Raw genomic sequence first — 8,949 nt, 5'->3', positions numbered from 1 at the left:
CTGCAGGAAAACGTACAGCACATCTCAACACCTAAGATGTCACAGCACCCCCGCCCCCTCCCCCCGAGCAGGATGCCTCAGGGCCAGATTCGTGCGAGGCCCCCGACGGCTCGTTCCACCCGGTGAAATTTTGCACCCCGGAGGCGTTCATTTTCACGTCGCCGGAGGGCTCCCTGACCTCAGGGTGGTGGTGGCGTGGAGGGCCGCCCCTCTCCGCCCCAACCTGACGCCGAGTGCCTCCTTCTCCATTCAGGAGCTTGACCCAGAATTGTTCCCGGACCTGACCAGTTGCCGGCGGGGGGGTCTGAGCCACCGCCTCCCTCTGGCCCGATACCTTGAGAGGAGCCCGTCTGTCGATGATCGGGGCCGGGATCGAAGCAGACCCAGGGCTGTTGGTGGGTCTGTGCCGTCCGCCACACTCAATGTGGCGGGGAACTCGGTCCCAGGCGGCGGCTGCCTGGAGATGTCTGCTTGGTGGGGTCACAGGGGATGGTTGAATTGATTTTTAGTGAGGCAGTGGACTCCCTTGTGCCCGACACCAAGTTGCCCCCAGGGAAACTCCACGATTTTCTTCATACAAACGCGGTGGCCGAAACCAAGTGCAGTTAGCCCTTGACCGGTTGTCAGACATGGCGCTCCTCTGCTCCCTCCGAACACTAAAAAGGTGACGGTGAAAGTGGCACTTTGCTGCTGGCATGGTGGCGATCATAGCCAGCCTCGACAACGGCAGCAGGGATATGCTCCGCAGGTTCCAGAACTTCTCACTCCTCCGGGATGGGAAGTATGCAGCGTGCTTCCCGCAGGAATCCCACAGCCCTCAGGGGGACGAATCCACGTGGGTCCTGGGATTGGGGGGGATTATATGAATCACCTGACGTCACGTTTGGACGGGTGGCTATCTTGTTGGCCCCACATTTTCAGCCGAAACCATGGGGGTCAAGGAGCCAGTGCCAGGCCGGTTGCTGCCCCTGATGGTCCGTGAGGGGGCGAGGTATTTCACTTTGCGAATGTCGGTGCTTCCCAGGTTGGCCAGCAGCAGATGACTTTCTTCGAGCAAGTGTCCATTCATAATAATAATCTTTATTAGTGTTTAGTGTCACAAGTAGGCTTACATTAACTGCAATGAAGTGACTCTGAAAATCCCCCAGTCGCCATGTGTTCGGGTACAGAAGGAGAATTCAGAATGTCCAATTCACCTAACAGCACGTCTTTCGAGACTTGTGAGAGGAAACCGCAGGACCTGGAGGAAACCCACGCAGACACAGGGAGAACGTGCAGACCCCGGCGCAGACAGTGACCCAAGCCGGGAATCAAACCTGGGACCCTAGAGCTGTGAAGCAACAGTGCTAACCACTCTGCCACCATGCCTTGGCACCATCGCCATGGGCGAATGCGTTGTCCTGGGGGGATATTTTAATTACACCCTTGAGTCAAAGCACCGCATCGGTGCCCAGTGTAGCTCTCGTGCAGTCGTGAAGTTAAGGAACCTGGTCGAGTTCTTTGACTTGGTGGACGTCTGGCGGACTCTCCATCCTGACTCCAGCACTTGCACCTTTGTGAGGCCTGGGGTCGGAGCATCCAGAATCGACCACCTCTACATTTCAGGGGCGTATCTGCCCCACATTCCGACAGTCTCTATAAAGCAAATGCCTTACTCTAACCACCATCTAATATGGGCGAGGTTCACCCAGTCTCGCCCCGCGAACTGGCATTTTAACAGCCTGCTGCAGGAGGAGCGGTTCCTGGGCGTATTTCGTGGCTTCTTGGCCGGCTGGAGAAGGAAGCAGAGAGGCTTCCCCTTCTTGAGGCTGGAGTAGAACATGGGCAAGAATCATGTCCGTACCTTCTGTCAGGAGATTGCGAGGGGGTCGACAAAGAGGCAGCAATCCAGTGTCAAGGAGTTGGAGAAGAAGGTACTTGACCCGAAGTCAGGTCTCGGTCGGCCCTGCGGCTGGTGCAGAGAGACATGCAGCTCCTGTTCATAGATCTGCAGGGTCTTCGTTACCCTCTGCAAGCGCTGCCTGCCTTTTACCAGGACCTGTTCAAAGTCTGGATTGTGGTCGCCTCGTACCAGTCTCTCTCTCTGTCTCCCCCCCGGGTCAGGAGTGGTGGCTGTCATCAGGGAGCCACTCCTCAGGAATCCGCATCTCCACCAATACCATTTTGAGTGGCTGGTGGAGAGCGAGCTGTGTCTGCCGGGGTGACCAGGATCGGGGATGTGCTGGATGACATCCCATGAGTTAGTACAATGGACGGCGTTGGACTTTCGGCTCGTGGCCAATGCCATCCGAGACCTCAAACCGGTCGTGCTCGGACTCGATGACCCTCACGGTCTGGAGGATGCGCAGGTGTGCGGTGGGATCCCGTCTGGGCGAACCCCTGCTCAGACAGAATTCCACATTGGCCCCCAGGCCCCGAAACCTCCCCACAATCCTAGCCACCTCACAGAAATGCCTTTTCGCACTGCAGAGGGGTTTCTTACCCTTACCCGTCGTCCGGACATGCCATGGTGTGCCTTGTTGCCATCCGGCGGGGGAGGTCCCTCTATGGAGGAGTCCTCCCCCCTCAATCTTGGGGTCACACCATCACCAATTGCACCAGTTCACAGACTCCCAGGAAGTCTGCCATTTTTGCAGCCTTGTGGAGTCCGTGGACTATGTCTATGTTACATGTTATTGAGAGTTTGGCTCAAGATGGGATTGGAACTTTGAGAAAAACAAAATGTTAGGTAAAGCTTTGTGTGAAGAAATGGCAAGACAGGCCTTCACAGGCTTCTGATAGCAAGCTGAGAAATGTCAAGATAGGCTGTCAAAGGCTTCTGATAACAAGTTGTAATTGTTGTTTTAGTACCAGACAAATTGCAGTCGGCCTTGGGAAGGGTTGCGCTAGGCTTGAAAATAATCATAAATTAGCTAAAAGGCACAGATGGAATGCAAGGGAGCTGCCCTCAGAAATGAGCCAGAAACTGTATAAGAACTGCCGTTAGATGTATTATTGGCTTTGGCTTGCTGGTGTAACTCTCAAGAGATACAGTGGTTTTAGCCCCGGCCGAGAAATAAACATATGTTAAAGTAACGAGGTGTTCGACTGATCATTTCATCCGGACTGGCTGCAAAAGAATCCTCATTATAGGCTGCACTCACTTTTAGTTTTCTGACCAATCTTTTGGTGGAGTTTTGTTTGCACTTCAGCCCCACACTGCGGGAACCTGGTGCGGAGAGGGACGGGGAACCTCCTTGTGAACCTGCTCCTGGGCCTGGCGAAGCGCGCCATTTATAGGTCCAGGCAGCGGGCGACCAAGGCGGCCATCTGACCAGACTGTCTGCCCCCCTTCCGCGGCTACGTTTGTGGCTGGGTATCCCTAGAAAGGGAGCATGCAGGGTCCACAGCATCTTTTCCTACAGATGCTGCCAGACCTGCTGAGATTTCCAGCATTTTCTCTGTTGGGATCAAGAGTGTCTCGTCCTGTTATATCTTTGGTGAAGACTATGCCTGTGGCACTCTCATTGATTCTGCAGTTTTTGACTGGGGACCGGTCAACATCCTGGGAGCTGAAACCGTTTGTAAGGGCGGCAGTTTTGAAGGTACGTGTGGCCATACGCTAAGTTTAAAAAAATTAATTTTAGGGTTGTGGGCTTTGCTGGCTAGGTCAGCAATTATTGTCCATCTCTAATTGCGCTTGAGAAGGTGGTGGCGAGCTGCCTTCTTGAACCGCTGCAGTGCATGTTGTGTAGGTACACCCACTGTGCTATTAGGGAGGGAGCTCCAGGAGTTTGACCCAGCGACAGTCAGGATGGAGGGAAACTTCCAAGTAATGGGGTTCCCATGTATCTGCTGCCGTTGTCCTTCTAGATGGTAGTGGGTTTGGAAGGTGCATCCTAAGGAGCCTTGGTGAGTTCCTGCAGTGCATGTTGTAGTTGGTACATTGCTGCTGTTGTGCAGGAAATAGATTGATTTCTGATTTGAATATGTTCAATGTTCCACAACCCTCGTGGTAGCAAATTCCAAAGATTCATTAGCCTCTGACAGAAGACACACCTAATCTGTTTTAAATGGCCTACCCTTTATCCTGAGATTATGTCCCCCAGTTGTCATTCAACCAGTCAAATTTAGCAAGTTTCAATAAAGTTACCCTTCATTTTTCAAAACTCTAGGCAAATCAGAGCCAATCTCCTCAATCACTCTTCAAAATTCCACCACCCCAGGGATTAGTCTGGTGAACTTCTACTGCACTCCCTCTTTGGCAGGTATTTGTCCCCTTAAACAAAGGGACCAAAACTCTACACAATACTTCAGATGAAGTCTGACCAAAGCACTATACAACTGCAGCAAGACATCTTCACTCCTGTACTCAATGTTCTTGCAATGAACACCAACATATTACTTGCCTTCCTAATTGCTTGCAGCACCTGCATGCCAACGTTGCAACTCATGAACAAGGACACAAGGTTCCTTTGAACATCAACACTTCCAATCTCACCATTAAGAAATATTTTGCATTTTTCCCCCCCAAAAAGTGAATAACTTCACTTATCCACATTATATTCCAAATGCCATGTTCTATCCCACTGACTTAGCATGTTAGTCCTCTTGCATCACCCTCAACTTACATTTGCAGCCACTTTGTAATATAGTGCATGCAGCCAAATTGTTTGTATAGTGTGTGAACAGGTGTGGACCTAGCATAGATCCTTGCAGTACCCCAGTAGTAACAGCCTGCCAGAGAGAATGATCCATTTATTCCTACTCTGCGCTTTCAGGCAACCCATCCTCGCATATTTCCATTCCCATGTGCTCTAATTTTATTTACCAACTTCCTGGGTGGGACCGGATCAAAAGCTTTCTGAAAACCCAAATACACCACATCCACGGGTTCTCCTCAAATCTTTATTATTGTTACAAGTAGGCTTACATCAATGAAGTTACTGTGAAAATCCTCTAGTCGCCACACTCCAGCACCTATTCGGGTACATAGAGGGAGAATTCAGAGAGTCCAATTCACCCAACAAGTCTTTTGAGACTCGTGGGAAGAAACCCACGCAGACACAGGGAGAATGTGCAGACTCCGCACAGTGACCCAAGCGGGAACCGAACCTGGGATCCTGGCGTTGTGAAGCAACAGTGCCAACCACTGAACTACCGTGCTACAATATCCTCAAAAAACTCCCCTCCCTTTCATAAATCCATGTTGACTGCCAATTTTACCATTATTTTCTAAATGTCCAATTATCATATTTTTAATAATCGATTCTAACATATTTCCTACTATTGACGTCAAGCAGGTGTGTAGTACACCATTCTTACATAACGGGGTTACAGCTACTTTCCATCCAGAAGCCGTTTCAGAATTCAGAGTTTTGAAAGATAACCATCAATGCACCCACCCACTAGGGCAGCACGGTGGCACAGTGGTTAGCATTGCTGCCTCACGGCGCCGAGGTCCCAGGTTCGATCCCGGCTCTGGGTCACTGTCAGTGTGGAGTTTGCACATTCTCCCCAGGTTTGCGTGGGTTTCGCCCCCACAACCCAAAGATGTGCAGGGTAGGTGGATTGGCCACACTAAATTGCCCCTTATTTGGAAAAAATTAATTGGCCACTCGAATTAAAAAAAAAATTAAAAATCAATGCATCCACTATCTCTCCAGTTACCCCCTTCAACACTCTGGAATGAAGCGCCTCTGGTTCAGAGGATTCATCAACCTTTGATCCACTTAGCTTTTCAACTATTGCCTGTTTAATAGTACAAATTTCTTTTCAGTTGCACAAATCTATTGATCGCCTATTATTTCTGGAGGCTTTTCTGCAACATCTTCCATGAAGACAGCACAAACTGTTTAGTTTCTCTGTCATTACGGTTTCCACAGTAAATTCCCGTCACCATCTGTAATGGACCTGCATTTGTCCTCTATCTTTCCCTTGGCACATACCCGAAGAAACCTTCACATTCCACTTCTATGGTCCTCATTAGATGCATACATATTCTCTTCCTTTTAATCGCTTCCATGGTCCTCTTTTGCTGGGTTCTAAATTGGACCGATCCTCAGACGTACCACTTTTTCTGTTGTTTAAGCCAATTCCGTTGCATTTTTTAAAATATTCATTAACCACAGTCTACTTACCTTTTGGGATTTATGCCTTAAGGAAGGTACATCTGTGGAGTGTCTTTAAATACTAGCAATTGCTCAGCTAACAAAACATTTCCCAATCTACCATAGCCAACCTGCCCCGCATACCTTTATTCTTTCTTCAGAATTAAGAGGCAGCCAGTATGCCAGAGATCCCAAATTAACTGCTATTGAATCAGAGACTGGGACCCAACAAAATTAAATAACAATGGAGTAAATAACTGTACTGAAAGGCACCAAACTCATGATGGTTTCCATTCCAAGACTTTACAGGGAAATACCTTAGAACCAAATTATAATCATCCAAAGTTTTGTTTTTAGTCCAAAGATTGCACCGGTCACTCCCCTAAGTTAATAGGGAAACCAATTTATACACTAGTTAGTCTAGCTGTCGTCAGGAAATTGCTATACTCTATAATTGAAATGACAAAACTAACGTGAGAATTTTCAGCTGATCAAGAAGAATCAGTATGGAATTATAAAGATAGTTCATAGCTACAAATCTGATTGAAACGAGAATTGACTTTGGTAATGGACAGGTGTATGTTTTTACCTTAAATGCCTTCTGGAAGTCAATGAAGTCCCTCAGCTAAGTTAAAGCTCATAGGTTTGATTCCAAGTTATTTACCTGATAAGATAAATTTGCTGAGCATGAGACAGTCAGGTACTTGGTGGGATGCAATTCGTGGTGTTCTTAAGGGTCTGTGATAGGATCCTGGAATTCGACAAATTCATTAATTACAAAACCACATCCAAATTTGCCCATGACAAGGATTGTAAGCAGCGGAAATGGAAAATTACAAAGATAATGTATTAAAAGGGAACAGATAGGGCAGGGAGATAAATTATTTCATGAGTCAGGGAGCCTAGAACCACAGTTGACAAATTCGAGCCAGGTGACAAAGTGGAATGATTCTGCAAAGAGCAACCGATACTAGATCAATTGTTATTTATACACAAGATTGGCAAGATTTTTGTTTAGCCGCCCTGCAGCAACTCCCCTCACTGGGAAGTCCTTTCAGCTCTAGTTCCAGCAGTGACCACTGCCGGGACTACAAACAGCCTGTGATTCTAAGCATAAGACCGTGACAATGGTACCTCCATGGGGGTCTTTGCAACAGGGGAGTCTAACCCAGGTAACAGTGAGGGAAAGGTCAAGAAAGCAGCCAGAAGTGTTGTACCCCCCACTACTCCCAAGGCTGCCATAGCAGGTTTACCTTGCAGACAGACATCACCCCAACCCAACGTCTTTGCATTCACTGACCTCCTCCCAGAAGCCTTAGAATTTGGGACTGGATTATTCGTGAAAGAGCCAGTGAAGATTTAATAGTCTGAATGTCTTCCTTCTACATCATGCTATTCTATGGCAAGATACAATTGCAACAAGCCTGAATTCTAAAGGCCCACAATCTGCATGTGAAATAGAAATGATTATTCAGTTCCTGCGCTACCAACAAGCCCCCATAGATATAAATGACAGTATAAATTTGCACAAGTGCCACCGTCACCTAACTTGAGGATTATTGTTGAATACCATGTTGCATTTGCAAAGGACCAACAAGTCAGTTTGTTAGTTCCTAGGTAGGTTGGATGGGGGTAATAGTGGAGCAAAGCATTAACCTATGGAAACAGATGGCTACATAATCTTAGCCCCAAAACTGGCTCAAGTCATTATAATTTTTAACTGAAAACACTTATTCATTTACCCAGCCTAGCCTAACAATGAAGGGATGATTTCTTAAGGATATTCTTTCATCGTCAGGACACCAACTCATACAATTGAAATTAAAGTTACAACATTCAATTCCTCATGTGGCCAACAACCACCCTTCTCAGCAAGGCCAATTATGCAATAATTAGCATTTATTGATTTGAGAATCTCAGTCAGTAAAGCACCCATGGACGGCAGTGGTTAGCACTGCTGCCTCATAGCACCAAGGACTCAGATTCAATCCTGGCCCTGGGTCACTATCCGCATGGATTTTGCACATTCTCCCAGTATCTGTGTGGGTCTCACCCCAACCCAAAGATATGCAGGATAGGTGAAATGGCCACGCTAAATTGCCTCTTAATTGGAAAAAGAATTGGGTACTTTAAGGTTTTTCAAAAAAAAAGTAATGCGCCCCTGACAACCAACTAATAACCGTTATTGAAACTATGCATTGCCAGGAATCAGGCCTAGCTGTCATGCTGAAGAGGCCAAACTCTGAGCATAGTCCCATCATAAGAGCAGTAATCAAGGTGAGTGGCAGGGAGAAAATACAAGGCAAAAGATTTGTCCTTCCATCACAATCTTGCACTATGGCGCAAAACCTTCTATTTACACAAGCAATACCTTCTTTGCCTATTCAGCCCAAGTTTTCAAACAATTTGCATTCCAGCTCCAACTAGAATTTAGCCATCCACCAACATGCCAATTGCAAAGTTCTCCATTCATAATGTCAAGTTCTCAATGAACAGTTGTCGAGTACTCAATGAACAGTTTTAAATGTAACAGTGCCAGATATCAAAACAACCAACTTTTATCTTTAGGGCTGCATGGAGTGATTAACCACCAAAAGCAGTTCTGACAATGTTGCGTAATTTATTCAATTATTCCTTTGAAGAGTATTGTATTAGCTTGCTGACAAGAAGCTAGTCAAGATTGGTGCCTGCAGGGAACTATGGCCAAACTGCACCCAGCTAATCTATGAACCCACTCAGGAAGTTTATACATAATTATCTTAACCATGCTTATTTTATTATACCACATTTTTAAATAACCCATATGTTTAATTAGTGTCAATCAGTTAAAGGGAGAAAATACACAGATGTTTCTATTATA

The 8,949-nt window shown here is 47.0% G+C and overlaps 1 protein-coding gene across 3 annotated transcripts in view; it reads right to left on the bottom strand.

The window, feature by feature from the left end:
* Positions 1 to 8,938: 8,938 nt before the first annotated feature.
* Positions 8,939 to 8,949, bottom strand: part of hnrnpd (heterogeneous nuclear ribonucleoprotein D) — a 7,711-nt gene continuing 7,700 nt past the window's right edge. For all 3 annotated transcript variants that reach the window (XR_011940186.1, XM_072496369.1, XM_072496368.1), the window contains one exon: positions 8,939 to 8,949. This exon is cut by the window's right edge and continues 409 nt beyond it. The gene's annotated coding sequence lies outside the window, so the exon portion shown is untranslated.

The sequence above is a fragment of the Scyliorhinus torazame genome, chromosome 3, assembly GCF_047496885.1.
Source record: "Scyliorhinus torazame isolate Kashiwa2021f chromosome 3, sScyTor2.1, whole genome shotgun sequence".
In the NCBI taxonomy this organism is placed as follows: domain Eukaryota; kingdom Metazoa; phylum Chordata; class Chondrichthyes; order Carcharhiniformes; family Scyliorhinidae; genus Scyliorhinus; species Scyliorhinus torazame.
This window is presented reverse-complemented; position numbering and strand designations above follow the sequence as displayed.